We start from the raw sequence: 16,136 nt of genomic DNA, 5'->3' as shown, positions 1-16,136 counted from the left end.
TTTCTCATGGATGTACGACCGTTTCAACTGTTGCGAGGTAGTTTCCGGATCCACGTGCTCTTTGTCCAGTTTGATGTCCTCAGCCCCCTGCCCTGTGGACATTTCACAGCCCCCCTCAGCCTCTTTTATTGGCGCTATTGTTGTTTCTGCCATATGCACTGCTGCTGCTGCATCAACATTCTTCTGTTGTGTGGCTGCTTTTGCTGCTGCTTGTTCCTGGCACCTCTTTTTGGCCAGCTACATGATGCGCAACTTGGCGTCCTTCTTCCTTTGTTGGGCTGCAGCCTTCTCCATTCCTGCCAAGTCTGAGGTGCGCCACTCTGGAGGCCATGTTTCCAATGCTGTGAGGATGGCATCATCAGTAGCAATAAATGGAAGCTTTGTCCATTCCTTTGCCGGATCCTTCCATGCCTAGACATGAATGTTGTGCATGTCCACTTTAAAGTCTGCAAAGCTCTGCAGAGTGGCGTACATTGTGGGAGAAAACCGTGGTCTTATATTGATCCACATTCGGACGATTACCTCCATAAGCACCCAAAAAACCTTGATCACGTGAATCTGCTTTGTGTCCTTCGTGGCCCAGAGTGAAGCGTACTTCATGGCCTCAGGTAGGTCCTAGTTGATAGGCCAGAACTAGCTATCGACCAATAGTTCACCTACTACCAGCAAGATGGATAATAGCAACCACGTGTAGTGGAAGGTCTTACCCTTCTCTTGAGCTTCCTTGCAGTTCATCAAAAATTCCTCACAGAGGAACTCAGCCCAGTTGAACTGGACCCCCTCCGCGTACTATTTGGCCAATACAACCACAGGCGCGGGTACCTCATCGACATGGTACTTCCGCATTAATTTTCTGACCAAGAGCTGGGTGGATACGCGCACACCTTTGGCCTTGATACTCGCAATTGCATAGCCACGCTTCTTCTTTTCCAGCTTGTATTTGGTTTTCATGGTTTTCGCGAAAGCCAAATCGCTAATTTTACCAGCTATTTCCCTAGGGTCCCTGTCCTTACAAGGAAGCTGAGAAATCCTATGAATAAGTTCCGCCATGATGGTAATAGGCTCCTATAGCCATAGATACCCATCATGCAGTAGGCACAACAGCTTCCTGATGACGAAAATGGTGATGGGGGCATGGTGAAAGTGGGGTATCCATCGTAGATGAAGTAACCTAGCGTTCTCCACATCGTGCAACCATTTTTGTGGCTCCAGCATGATCACTGGCCCCTCCAACTTCTGTTTCATCAAGATTTCCGCTGCTAGGTGCGGGAACTTCTCGTTGTCTGTGAGGTCCCAATCTTCGAATTTCAGGGTAGGCACCTGGCCGAGGGGTGGGCCTTCAAAAGTAATGCTGTTGGGGAGGAGCGAGGTTTGGAGTGCACTCTTTGTGGCCTCCAGGTCTTTGGCTACCCTAACTTTCCCTTTCCACGGAGGGATGCACATGGGTAACTTTGTTGCAAAATGTATTCATGGGACATCCTCCTCCACATCGTTTTGCGCCTCTATTTGATCGATTAGAGCATGTAAGTCTTCCTCCTCTTCATCTGATTCAATGGTGACGACTTTGCCTTTTTCTTCCATTGACAACTTGTCAAACTATGGGTTTCTTGGGGATATGCGGACTGGTCCCATAGTCATCTTATCTTTATTTGGCGATGGCATCCGTGGTGATTTCGGAACTTCTGGCGCAACCACCACATCTCTGGGCTCCTCATGGACCATATGGGGCTCCGCGACCTCACCAATAATATCTTCGGTAAATCGCACTCCTGGTCTGGTAGCAGTCATTGTGTTTACACGGGATATGTTTTGTTGCATACTCAAAGGTGGTAAGAGTGCTCGATGCTCAATGCTCTGTAATCACCTAAGTGTTGTCTTGTGGTTAGCCCTGGGGGTTTTATAGCATTCTCTAAATTTGAATTTGACCATTCCCCCCACTTCTGAGTCATTAATGCCTTCTTGGTAGCAAATCATCCCAAATCTAGCTCTTAATTCGTGTCTTAATTGCCCACCGCCCACTCCTTTTTGTCTTAAATTGGACATCTTGTCATGAACAGTGACACCAATGGTCACTTCCCAGCCTACCCACGTGGAAACATAGCTCCATCTACGCGGGCGCGACCCTTGTGACATCTAATCCTACGCACAACCTCTTTATCACGTAGCTCCCCCATAGACTCTTTTATAGTCCCATGCTCTCTTTCAACTACTTGGAGCATTGAGACTGTGCTCCCTACGGCTAGTCAGGTGGTTTCACCACATGTACGATACTTCAATTCACCTTCTAGCCTAGTTCGTGGGCACTCCTCAATTACCGTCGGGACAGTCAGTGCCGCGCATTCTTCCTTATGCAGTGCGCTCCCCTGGTTACTTTTTTTGGTAAGGTGTGGTTGCAACCATGGTAGCAGAGTCACAAATTTTCAGCGACAATATTCTAACATAGTGGTATGCTTGTCTGTATGTTGTCTTGTCATTCTTAGTTTGTCGATGAGACATGCTTGCGTGATTTCATTTTCCAGATTTTTGATCTCCGCGTCCATTAACATGCTTTTCTTCCTCAGTCGTACCCGATCTTCTTCGAGTTTGCGAAGTTTAAGGTTCCCTTGCTGAATGGCTTCCTAAATTCACATATGTTTGCCCTCATGTAGCTGCATAATTCCTTCATCTTGGTCCTTACATACTGTCTCAATTGTGTAAGGATTCCTTTCCTCGAAAATTACGGTCTTGACTCTGCCCCTCAGCTCCACGCTCAGGTTTTTTCACATGGTCCTATAGGCCCATTGAACCATTGGCACGTGCAGGTCCAATTAGTTCTTCTCGCTCGGTGAACCCTGTTTAGGACTCAACATACCTTATTGAATGCTTCCACGTGGAACATTTGTGGTGCACGTCACCTTTCCCGCTCATGCGTCCTGTTCTGAATTTTGATCCTAAGTTTGGGGTGTGCTTGTGTGGGCTGCACAACACATGTCTGTACCCATCGAGGTAGGTGGGTGCGCAAGTTGCTTCGTCCTTGATGGCTGAATCTTTTTCGAAGCTGGGGACTTCCAAACTGTAGGCACATCATCCTTCTGCATCCACGCCGGTCCTCAAAAGTTCCTTGATGTCTACCCTACCATCGTGTGGGTGTTGCACGCAGTGCCCACTTCAACGCATCGAATCATTGTTATTCCAGTACTGTGCTTTCAAATTTTCTCAGGAATTCATCCACCACTGTCAATCCATCATATTTCGGAAACTTTCTTGCCTCTGTTGTCACACAATGCAGTGATCTAACCATCATGTTGCAATTCAGCATTGTCACTTCGTGCAACCGATTCTACCATCGCTCTACTTCTTCACCTGAATCTGAAGTGTAGGAGCTTTCATGCTCCCATGAGATCCTCTCATCTGCAGCCAGATTCACCCAATCCTGGTCTTGTGTAGTTATCTTGTAAATACAATCAAGATCATCGTCACGCACTAGTTTAGTGTAGCGCGCTCCTTCGAATGGGTCCAGTGGGATTGCTACGCATAGTGACTTTTTCTCAAAGATCATTTTGCACTTCTTCAGGTTGATAACTCCATTCATATCGATGGCCCAGTTTATTCCTAATAGCATGGGATAGGAATTGCTTTCATTGACAATCTCTATTACTTCAAAATCTTCCTGCGCGCTCGCGCCTTCAATATCAACTGTTGCCCCTTGCAACCTCCCCATGGGCAAAATCTCCTGTTGCTTTACCATTCATAATTGAATAGGGAACCATTGTAACGTGGGCCTGCCCATGCGTTACCATGTTTTCTTCGGTAATACATTCGTATCTGAACCTAGATCTAGGATTACCTGATCCATTTCATACTCACCAATCTATTCAGTCAACCTCATTTCCCTTCCAGTGCGTAATACATGCTTCCCCAATTTCCAGACTATGCACGGTTCTCCTGACCCCGCGCATCTGGTGGTCAGCTCTTATAGTCCTTTAACTGCCTTGCTATCACACAACAGTTTCATCCATGTCTCCAGAAAGGTAGTGAGCATTGAAGGATCCATTCCTGGCTCTGGTTAATCCTTACTACCTGAAGTGGAGGCCTCCGTGAAGCTCTTCTTAGCTTCCATGAATGTCTCCTTTGTGCATTCTAAGTCAAACCTCGGTTCCTTTGCAGGAGCCTTGCGAGCCCACGTACTTTACTCTGGCCACTTCCCCATATCCTGTCCCATGGCCGTACCACTTCTGAGCATCATGTTTACAATTGGGTCCTCTTCACACGGCTCAAACCTGATCATTTGTATATTTTGAGTTGGGGGAGGCTGGAATACCCATTTTTCGGGAACCCTTGTGATCAACGTAGGACAGTCTATTGTTTCATGATCAAACTGAGCACAATACAAATAGAATATCCTCGTCAAGTTGGTACAATCGCAGGCATAGTGCCCCGATCCTTCGCAATTGTAACAGATTAATTATCCATGGCCCCTTCCTTATCCTATTCCACCTCGTCCTCGACCTCGCCCTCGAAATCCAGCATGCACCATCCACACATCTGGGTCGAGGGCTCGCGTTTCGGTCTACATCATATAGGCAGGGGGGTGTCTGTGTATACTTCTACAAAAAATGACAATTATCTTTTGTGTGTTTCCCACCTATCTAATAGATTGCGCAACATAAAGCAAGTGCCGCACTCGGCCCTGCCTGTGCCTCCAGTCTCAATGGCAATGGCCCTCCTCTTGCCAAGTAGTTCACGAACACTAGACAGTGATCCTTATCATGGCCCTGACCTTTGCATTTTATGCACCATACTTCCTCATGTGCCTCTGGCCACGGTGCCCTATCCTGCTTCAAACTTTGCATTTCCAAATACAGATTCTGTTGGGCAGTGGATCCCCCCATAACATGTTTTTGGGGCTTTGTCGGCCGAATAAATTTTTCTTGCAGACAAGACCAATCTCCCTAGTATCAATAGATATCTAGCAACAAGCAGGACAATCATATCTACCTTTCTCTAAATATATTGCAATTCATTAATAAAAACTAAGAGGTGTTTTAGACCCTACCTTAAGTCCAACGCTAGTTTGTGGCAGCCACGCTTCGACCATCCGAAAGAGTTTCCTTTTGAGAACCTCCAATCACAAACAAGCACACATCAAATAACACCTGCATAGCCAATATAATAAATCATATTCATCATGGTGATCAAGGAATCCATGAAATAAACCATAAAACACAGCTTATCGAGAAAAATAAAATTGATTGTATTAACTTTGAAAAAGAAGAACTTTACAACCTTTGGTGCCTTGATGTTGTACAAGCTCCTCCCGGGGTCCAAAACAAGAATCTCCTTTACTTTGATAAGCCTCGCACTCTTCCAAATTAGATCAACAAGGTATGTAATCTTTCCTCACAAAGCTCAATTAGGAAGACTAAATTCCAGCAGCATTTCACCTCAAAAATCTTCAGCTTTCCACCTCCCTAGTAACCAACCCAATGCTTCATTTTATAGTGCAAAGGAAAGAGGTTACAGGTCCACCTATGAAGGGATAGAGTCCTCCTTCAAAGGGATAAGCTCCTCACATCAAGGGGTTAGCTCCTTAAGGTATGGGATGCATGAACATTAAAGGAGTGAACTTGCCACCTCAAGATTCCTTCTAGAAGCTTCCAGAAATGACTCAAAGTGAGTTTTTAAGAATGTACTTGCGCCTTTTTGACTTTTACAGGGTTCCGCACCCATTACACAGAGACAGAGCGGTTAGGTATGTAGGGGACATGACCAGTAGGTGCGGGACCGCAGGTAATGCTAAGAGAAAGTGCAGAATCAGAGTTTTAGAGACTTTTAAGGGCTTTCTCTTATTTTCAAGGCTTTACATGAAGAATTGAGGTTTAAGACTTGCAGAGGAAAGTATGAGTGGTGATAGACTCACACTGATTGCAAAGTGTCATGGTGACAATTTTTTGTGCAATAGATTTCCCCCTAATGTGCGAAGTCTGTAATAGATGAGGATGGCATTTGTCATCTAAGAAGAGTGAAGTACTTTATCATTTCAAGGATCATCCTGTGGACACCCTGATTGTAACTTGTAAAAACATTCAATACAAAATATATATATGAGAACATATCATCGCTGAGGTAGGCATTCCCATACTCAGATCAAAACTGACTACAAAACTAACTAAACTGCTCTGATATAGGAATGATTTTGTAATACATCACAAGTATAGAAATATGTAGATACAGTATGGGCACAGCCATCTGTTTATGAATAGTCCACTGTATAATGAATAACAAAATTCCTCGCAGCCTAGATGGTGGAAACTAGATCCAGGGTCTTGATTTCTACTTCCCGAACTAATACGATTCTATCCATGTGAATGAATGTGTCAAAGTCGAACATGGTAGAAACCACTTGATTACTAGTCAATGATGTGAACTGTTAACAAGTGTGAGAGAAACCACCAATAATGTCAATAGATCTCTACTCAGTACAATCCATGAAATGTGAATAGATGATCTGATGTCGAACATGTCATAGAATCCTTTGATCGAAGGTCAATGATGTAACCTGTTGTTGAAGGCAAGAAACCTGCCATTGAGGCATGCAGATTCCAAGGTACTGATGATTTCTAGATCATATTTCTAGATAATGCGCTGAAGTCGATAGGAAGTAATCCGTTGTAGGAAATCCCACAACACGAAATCATAGATCAAGTTTGAAGAAATATATTTGGCAAGGACTAACTCAAGGATGGTCAAGATGGATGACAGATATTTTGTAGATGAATGGTTTATTTGAACTGACCTCTTGAACACATAACGACATTGCAGATGGTTTGGTGACAATTGACCCAAATCTAATACCCAGAAACCAGCTAAAGACTTTCAATATGGTTTGATTAACTATTAGGCAAAGGATTTCCCAACCCAGGTGAACAAAAAGTGTCGTGTTCAAGAGTGGTTAAATGCTTTTCTAAAACACAAAGTATAACAAATAGGTTCATTTTTCTCTCTTTTCCCCCACCATTTCTGGCAAGTACCTTGTGATGCAGGAAAGTGTTCCCTCTGCGGACAGAGGCAACCCCTCTAGCCCTAGAGTGGCTCTAGTCACAAACAAGGACAAATCAACAATAGCTTTCCTTAAATAGTCATAGTTGGGTGCCTACCTCAACCGGTGGTCGATGGAGTTCTGTTGTGCTGCTCCAGCTTCTGCTTCCTTCTCCTAATGAGTAATCAACATGAAACAATGCAAAGGAAATACAACAAAGCATGTAACCAGAACAACAATGATCTATTTACTCACAAAGTCAAGAAGTCATGAGCTATCAAGTATATTACATACAAGACATAGGAAAACATCATCGATTGCATTAATAATGAAATAAGAGTAAGCTTAAACCAAAGTCTTGATGTCACAAGCCTTCTCATTGCTCAAAGGGATCCAGCCAGCATGTTCCTCAAGCATTCACTCTTTGAAGATGGATCTCCCAACACACAAGTTTCTCTCACTCACAAGTTTTACACAAGATTAAGGGCACTTCACAACCTTCCACAAGCTATCAACAATACCACACTTGTCACACTCACACCAGCTATCTAGCAAACTCACAAACACTAACAACCTTGCTCCACTAGCCAATTATCAACAACTATCCCCAAAACTAGCAGTGCATAGCAATGGTGAGAGTTTAAATAGGAGAAGGAGTCTCCATGAAAGGTGGAAGAGTGAGCTTATCTCCAAGGAAGGTAGCACAAATGACAGAATAACCATGCCAAAGAAAGGAGGATGATACAAACTATGCCAACAACCAGGTCTGGAGTCATCTAGAAGGCCGACTATTGGAACAAATTCACCCAATCTGGATCATCGTGGGTACATAACTGATCTATAGCGCTGACATCGCTATTGAATAACGTAGCTAGTCAGGTCATCGCTAAAGATTACAAGCGACCTCGCACTGGCACATAAAATCAGACCATCGCGGGAATCATGCGTACTTCCGCGATGACAGTGCTTCTGGATTGTTTAGGAGCACCCTTCAGTGCGTTTATTTAGCCAACAAATGCGATGAGGCAGATAACTTAGGAAAAGTGGGTCATTTGGCAACATCAGAGAGAATTTTTATAATATGAGCATGTTTGACTTGAACACATGACATAGTAGGAGGACTAGAGTGAAGACAGTGACAAAATACTATGTAATAGATGCCCCCTAAAGTATGAAGCCCGAGAGAGTGGGAGGGGTGAAATGCTTTACGAAACTAGCTGATCTGTAAAACCATTTGGAAGAACCTGCATGCAAGTATAACTGATATCTCTGATGATGAAGTACATGTAGTCTAGGCATGGGCACAACCATCCAAAGGACATACGAAATAGGTATGTGGTATGGACGCAGCCATCTAGCTAATGAGGCCATGATAATAAGAAAGTTATGGTCATAGCCATCCATGAAGACTCAGGTATGGTCGCAGCCATCCATCAATGATTCATGTAATCATAAAACAATCCACACAGCTCGAACATATGTAATCTGAGTTCGGGGTCTTGAACCCATCTGAACATAGTACAAATTCTAGCATGCGAATGGATGTGCTAAGGTCGAGCATGATAGAAAGTCGCTTGATTACCGGTCAATGATGAAAACCATTAACAAGCGTGAGAGAAACCACCAATAATGCCAATGGTTCTCAAGATACTATCTAGCACAATCCTCGAAGTGTGAAAAAGGAACTGGAGTTGAACACTCGTGGAATCACCCAATCGACGACCAATGATGAAAGTCAACCTTCAGGTGCGAAGAACTTGCCATTGAGGCATGCAAGCTCTAAGGTACCAAAGGGGATCTCTAGATCAATCTCCTAGATAATGAGCGGATGTCGACAGGCGACGACCCATCGTAGGAGGGCCATAATGTTTCCCCCATCAACGACACGAGATAAGGAACAAGTGGTAGATGGCGGAACAGAGTATCAGAGGAGAAGGCAAGGGTGTAAACTGCAGAAGGATTATGCTCTTGAACATGTCGGCGACACGACTCTGGAGGGTGGCAGCATTCAGATACCAAGGGATCAGAGGCTCGATGGAGACAGCATGAATCAGATGGAATGAGGCTAAATGACAACCCAAACCCGCGGAAGGCCAAATGATGATGTATGGATGTTCCAACCCGACAAGAAGCAAAGTGTAGATGTTCAAGAGTGACTAGCGTCCATAGACAATGAATGATAAACCTGTTGTTGAGTCCAACCTAGTAATAATTTAACGAGCCCTAGGAAAGAGACGCTCAAGTCTCGTCATGGTGATGAGTCCAATGTCGTCAGGGTTTAACGAGTCTGACATAGGTGAAACTCGAAGTCTTTTTCATGTTTAGAGAGTTTGAAAAAGACACGGAAAAGTACAAAGTAAAAAAAGTACAAAATGATACTCGAAAGAACCACTCGACCATTACAATCGAGGAGTACTTTTCGTAACTAGTGACTTTGACCTGAAAAAAAAATCTGTCGGAATCACGTCGTTTCATAACCGATAATGAGCTTGAAATGACAAAGGCCCGAAAATCTTCTTGTTTTTACACAGTCGGAAAAGAGCTTAAAGGCGACCACCCCTTACTTCTTTTAACGAGTCAAGAGGAACAGCTTGGCTATCTTTTCATTTTTCAAGTTGGAAAAGAGCTTAAAGATGACTTGTTCGGATCAAGTGCACATGAAGCTGACATAATTCCACTACCTGAAGCTCTGCACAAAGCACGTCAAACGTAAACCCATTCGATATAAAATGAACAATAAGTGTAGAAACATAGTTAAAAACCAAATAGTGACTAACCATGTGAAAAAATAACAAAAAACCCACATTTACAAAATATAAATTTTTAATTTCCAAAAATTACTATAAAAAGGGGTTAATCCAACCATTTTTACCATTGTTACTGTTCACTTCACTGTGGAGCATTTTGGAGCACCAAAGTTGCCAAGCTAATTTCAGCCTTGTTCATCTACCATTCACCTCGAAACCAGTTCCAGGTAAATAGTCATCATCCTGCGCTTCAATTCCATACCTTTTTCATGCATTTTGAACGTTAAATGTGTTAGTTAAGGTGGGTTTTTGGACCGAGCTCCGCCGCTCGGTCATCGTGGGTATAGCCTTTGGGTCCACGATGACCGAAAAAAATGACACATAGCGCGCTCCGATCATCACGGAAAAGTGGTGTACTTCCACGATGACCACGAAAAAATACAACTAGCGACCTCGCGTCATCGCGTCTGTTTTAAAAACAGACGCGATGACGATGCGAACTTATTTTTTATGCAAATTACGCGTTGAATTTGGTAAACGAAGTGCTAATTCAATTTTTTTCATCATGCAGGTGATAATGGCATTTGTCTGGCAAGAACGAATGCATGATGATAACGACATAGAATCTTTCGCCGATGTGGGGTGCTGAAATGCATTACGAGCATGCGGATTGCTCAAATTCTTCCTGACTCCACATCTTCGGTCACAGCCTGATTTACTGGAGCTACTGATTTGGCCCTAGAATCCCACAGATGGGAAATTCATCATCCGAGGACGGGATATCGAGTTTTACGCTATAGACATATATTTTTTGACTGGGCTGTCCCGTCGAGGTGAGAGACCCATTCTAGAGGGGCAGCGACCCCAGGGTGATTCCTTAGAGATGCTGATGGCTCAAGTGTGCCCATGGGCACACAAGACGAGGAGTGGGAAGGTGGAAATCCCAACAATGGATGACGTGGTCCTTCATGCTATGCTTTTCATGGTGACATGGGCAACGGGCTCCCAAGCCTAGCACGAGGCTTCGAAGACCCATCTCCGGCTGGCTCTTGAATGTCTCAATCCAACCATGTTTAACTGGGCAGAAACGGTGACGGAAAACATGAAGAGGCAACTTACCAACTACCGTCGAGGAGAGACGAAGTAGTTTGGTTATGGATCCATCTTAGTCCCACTCATGCTGGAGCGGGTGCCGGCATTGCAGTTACAGGACATGGATTTGGATTTGCCCAGACCACGTGAGACTAGGGCCACACAGTGGGCACACGTCATGCCACGAGGAGGTGGCGGACGACCAGTGGCGTGGGGGACACTGTTCTGAGAGTGGCTGGAGCACCAGACGATCTTCGTGGAGGATTGGCCATATGCCGGCATGGACTTCTGTGGAGATCCTGACATGCAGTTGCCCGCTGGAGAGCAGTGGGATGATGGTGGTAAGACACTTGATCACATTTTTTGCATTATTATTTTTTATGATGTTTTTTGAATTTTTCATGTATATGTCCTAATGACGAATGCTATGGTATGCAGATGTAGGACCAGTGAGACCTGTCGGGCTAGCTCCAGAGGCGCGGAGGGATGCGCAGGGCATCCTGGCGCTAGCCATGGCTCCCCCAATTGATGATATGGTGGAGATAGTGGCCTGGAACCTTGAGGGCCTAACAGCATGGATTCCAGATTACATGGGGATTGAGGAGGTCCCCATAGCATTCCAGATCCACATAGTAGGAGTGGAACCCAGGGTGCACCGCATATTGAGGCGGGTGGCATGAGCGGTGGTATGTTATAGGGAGCATAACCCACCGCAGTAGACACCTAGGTTCTTAAATCGTGCTGGTGATTTTTTTTGAGAGACGTGTGTCTCAGATGTATGGAGAACACAGACTCTATTTGGACATGTAAACTTATTTTTTGAGCACCTCGGTGCACCACACGAGATATATATATATATATATATATATATATTCCTATGATTTATTATTGTCTTTTACATGCTTCTTGTATGTTGTTTTGATTACATGTTACACAAATGCCTATCTAATACATGATTAGCCATTGCATCAGTTAGCATGTTTAATCGTCGTGGAATATGCTGATATGTAATGAAATCAAAATTCCTTTCTAACAATTTAACACGTAAATATAACCTTAAAATCCGATGGTCTCTGATGGAATATCGCCCATTAAGCCAGTGGACAACAAGCTGAGAGTCTAGGTTCATAACCAATGTACGAATATCGAGATTAATCGCCTCAGCCAGTAACTCAATAACAACACTATATTCAGCGACATTGTTCGTGGTACAACCTAGACAAACACCTTGACGGTTTATCAACTCACCATGAGGATCATAGATCACCCATGCCACAGAGGACAAGTTGCGGGTATTGCGGCAGGCACCATCAGCGAAACCAACGTAAGGTGCACCAGACATCTGCGCAAGAAGCAAAAGACACAATAAGCGGCAATCACGCCTACACACCAAGCCAAAACATGAAAACACACACACAACATCCCTGCTAAAATCACATGTATGTACAAACCAAAGTGCATGAAATTCACGCATAATACTTTTTCAAGTAAAGCCCATTTCGTGGCTTATCTAGAGGATTCCCTTCATAATCCATTAGCTCATAGGCCCCATTTTGCAAAACTCGCTTTCCAATATAAGGCCCATGCCACATGGGCTCAAATTTGCCTGCCCCCAGCTTATCATTCGCTTGATCGTAGAGTAGGACTAAATCTCCTTCAACAAAAGAACGAGGAAGGCCAGCATGATCGAAGTGAGTTTTCACTCTCTTCTTCTGTGCTTCAATAGCTAGAGAGGCTAGCTGACGAGTCTCGTCCAACCGTTCTAGGTAAAGAAGGCGTTCTTCTACTAGAGTAGTGTTGGGGAGTAATTCGATGGCTAATTTCAAAGAAGGGATCTCGCACTTGATGGGAAGGGTAGCCTCCAGTCCGTAAACTAATTGAAATGGAGTGAAACTGGTGGCATCCTTCACAGAAGTTTGGTAGGCCCACAAGGTGGAGAACAACATCAAGTGCCAGTTAGACTTGTGCATGCCAATGGTATGTTGAAGCATCATAACTAGAACCTTGTTGACGGCTTCTACTTGGCCATTGGCCTGAGGATAGTATGGAGTTGAGCTATCATGCCGCAAGCCTAGCTGGGTTGTTAGCTCAGTCATCATGTGATTACGAAAATGCTTACCATGATCAGTGACTATAGCATGAGGGACTCCGAACCGTGAGATAACATGATTAAACAAAAATTATGCCGCTATGTGATTGTCTTCAGATAATGTGGGCATCGCCTCGGCCCATTTTGTGAATTAATCAATGGCAACAATGATATACCCATCCCCCCAACCGAGCGAGGGTTACAGGTCATATAATCAATGCCCTATTTGGCAAAAGGGCCGACGGTAACAATAGGGTGCAATGGAGCGGGGGGCGCACGCATCTTCCGCTGGTAGATTTGGCACTTGTGACAGGAACAAATGGCAAGAATGTAATCCTTGAAGATGGAGGGCCGAAAATACCCAGCACGGAGGATCTTTTGGGCAGTAGCATATCCAGACATGTGACCACCACAAGCGCCAGAATGGAAGTCATTTAAAACTTGCTCAGCTTCCTCGAATGTTAAGCATCGGTGGAGAACAGAGTCGGCGTCGAGGCGGTACAGGGTGTCCCCAATAATACGATAGGGCTGAGACTGATGAAGAATCCGTCGTCGAGCATCCTTAGACATATCGGGACGAAAAGAGGACATCTGTAGATAGACAGTGATATCCCTGTACTAGGGATCAAGGGTGCTAATTAGGAACAGAGTTTCGTCCGGGATATGGTCCTCTAACCAAGAGGGCGCGGTAGAAGATGGCAAACAGAAAAGTAACTCAACAAAGACAAGGGATTTCTTAGACTTGGCGGTGGTGAATTCCAAGTCAAAATCTTGGAGGATAACGATCAACTTTGAGTACTTGCCCCCTAGCAGCTGACGTGACAGAATGTATGTCATCGGGTTGCAATCAGAAACCACTGTCGTGGTACGCAACAAGATATAATGGCGGAAACGTTGGATGGTACAAATGGCGGCCAATGCCAACTTCTCGAAGTAAGCATATCGAGTTTCCGTATCTAGAAGATTGCGGCTGAGATAATATATGACATGCTCAGTTTCATCGTCATCATGTTGAATGAGAACCATGCCAATAGTGGTATCGACAACGGCCAAATACAGAGTGTAGTCACGATGATAATTCACAGGACGCAACAACGAAGCAGAAATAAGGAGAACCTTGAGACGCTCGAAGGAGTCTTGAGCAGCAGTATCCCAAGGAAAAGGGGTATCCCACTTTAACAACCACATGAAACCTTTAGCCACTTCGGCATAGTTCGAAATGAATCATCGTAAAAAATTTGATTTTCCCTGCAAACTCTACAATTGCTGCAAAGAAGCAGGGGGAGGAAGATTCAAAATAGCCTTGACTTTAAGGGGATCCAAACGAATGCCCTCTCGTGAGACGATAAACCCAAGAAGTCTGCCTGACTCAATGCAGAAGACACACTTATGAGGATTAAGCCTGATGCGGTAGTGTTGACAACAGAGAAAGATTTTGTGAAGATGAGCGGGATGGTCCTGGCATTTAGCTGAATGAGCTGGTATATCATCCAGGTACGGTTGCACAATGTGTCGAATATCATGGAATGCATAAGACATTTCGCGTTGAAAGGTAGCACCAGTGTTTTTCAAACCAAAAGGGACATTTTGTAGGCAAAAGTGACCCATGGATAGATAAAGGCAGTCTTGTGCTGATCTGTGGGCGCAATATTGATCTGGTTATATCTAGAAAAACCATCCATGAATGAATACATTTCGCTCCCAGCACACTCATCAATGAGCTGGTCAATGAAGGGTGTGGGGAAGTTATCCTTGGGACAGGCCCGATTAATATCATGGTAATCAACATAGACTCGAATAGTACCCTGTTTTTTACTCACAGGGATGATATTGGAGACCCAATCTATGAGTGGGATGGGGTAAATAAAACCACCCTTAAGAAGCTTTTCAACTTCCGCTTTAATGGCTGTAGCCTTTCGGGGGTGCACTAGGTGTAGACGCTGGTGAACAGGCTTAGCACCCAGATACGTAGGTATCTCATGCACAACAATGCTAGGATCGATGCCAGGCATTTCTTCGTAAGACCAAGCAAAGACATCACAAAATTCACGAAAAAGATTAGTATAGAGCTAAATCTCCTCTGGAGTACAAGTTACTCTGACATGGATATGCTCGACAATCCCTGGTTTAACAAAGATGTCGATGGGCCGGGTTTGCATGATGTTTCCCATGTTCCCTTCAGAAGACAGTTGATAAACTTGAATGGGTGTTTGAAGGGGTTGGGATGGGAAACAAGGTGAAAACTGCTTGAGACAAGTAAGAATTTCCCAGTGGGCAGGGAGAAACGAGGAATGATGGTGATGATTGGACCAAGGGGGTTCCTCGAGAGACATGGTCTCGATAATAGCTTCATCATAAGGGAATATTTCCTTTAAAGGGTATGAAGAAGCATCATCTCCAAGCCAAGGGGAATGAGCGTATGAGTCGAGAGCTTTGCTCGAAAGAGCAGGTTCAGAAGGTGGAGCCGATGCAGCAACAATTTCGACGTAGTTGAGCTCGGTAGGACTCAACGTCATCTCGTCACCCCATGAGTCTATTCGATCAGTGGGGGGAAGAACCCACAGATCAGAACGAACATAAATCATATTGATAGGAGCAACGTTAGGAGGTGGGAGTGAAAAAACACCCATAAGGGCAGGATATTTAAAAAGTCCAACTCCCACACTCTCACATGGGATGGAGGTATGCTCCACAAAAGGCACGTTGCCTTCGGAAGAGGAGGCGAAGAAAGAAAGCTGGTCTACTGTGACAATTTTCCCCTGATGAGGGAAACAAATGACACGAAATAGAGATGAAGCCACGGCTCGCATGGCGTATGTCTAGCTGTGTCCCAGAAGGAGGTTGTAAGTAAGATTGGCATCAAAAACTTCAACTTCCACTTTGACCGTCTTCCCTTCCAAAGTAATAGGCAAACGTTGGAGTATACCATAAGGGTGAGACTCTCTCCCATCAAAGGCCTCCAAGGTCGTAGGAGACTGGCTCAAAGTCGGAGAACCAATAGCCTTCCAACAGGCAACAGACATGATACAAGTTGAAGCACCTTCATCAATGACTGTACTATGAATCGTTTTGGAATTGATGATGACCTGAATAAGGAAGGAAATTTGGTGAGGCAGTCTTAGTATATGGATTTCTAGGTCAAAAGTAATCAAATTCGAGTCAGCAGGGTCAATTCCACTGATGGCTGATA

General features: G+C 44.4%; 1 pseudogene; it reads right to left on the bottom strand.

Annotated features, from left to right (window-relative positions):
* Nucleotides 1-237: 237 nt before the first annotated feature.
* Nucleotides 238-16,136, bottom strand: part of LOC149259539 (elongation factor 2-like) — a 133,378-nt pseudogene continuing 117,479 nt past the window's right edge.

This window comes from Pinus tabuliformis, chromosome 6 (genome assembly GCF_031772625.1).
Source record: "Pinus tabuliformis cultivar Carrire ecotype Pingquan chromosome 6, CPIR1, whole genome shotgun sequence".
In the NCBI taxonomy this organism is placed as follows: domain Eukaryota; kingdom Viridiplantae; phylum Streptophyta; class Pinopsida; order Pinales; family Pinaceae; genus Pinus; species Pinus tabuliformis.
Note: the sequence above shows the minus strand (reverse complement) of the source record. Positions and strands in the feature narration are given on the sequence as shown.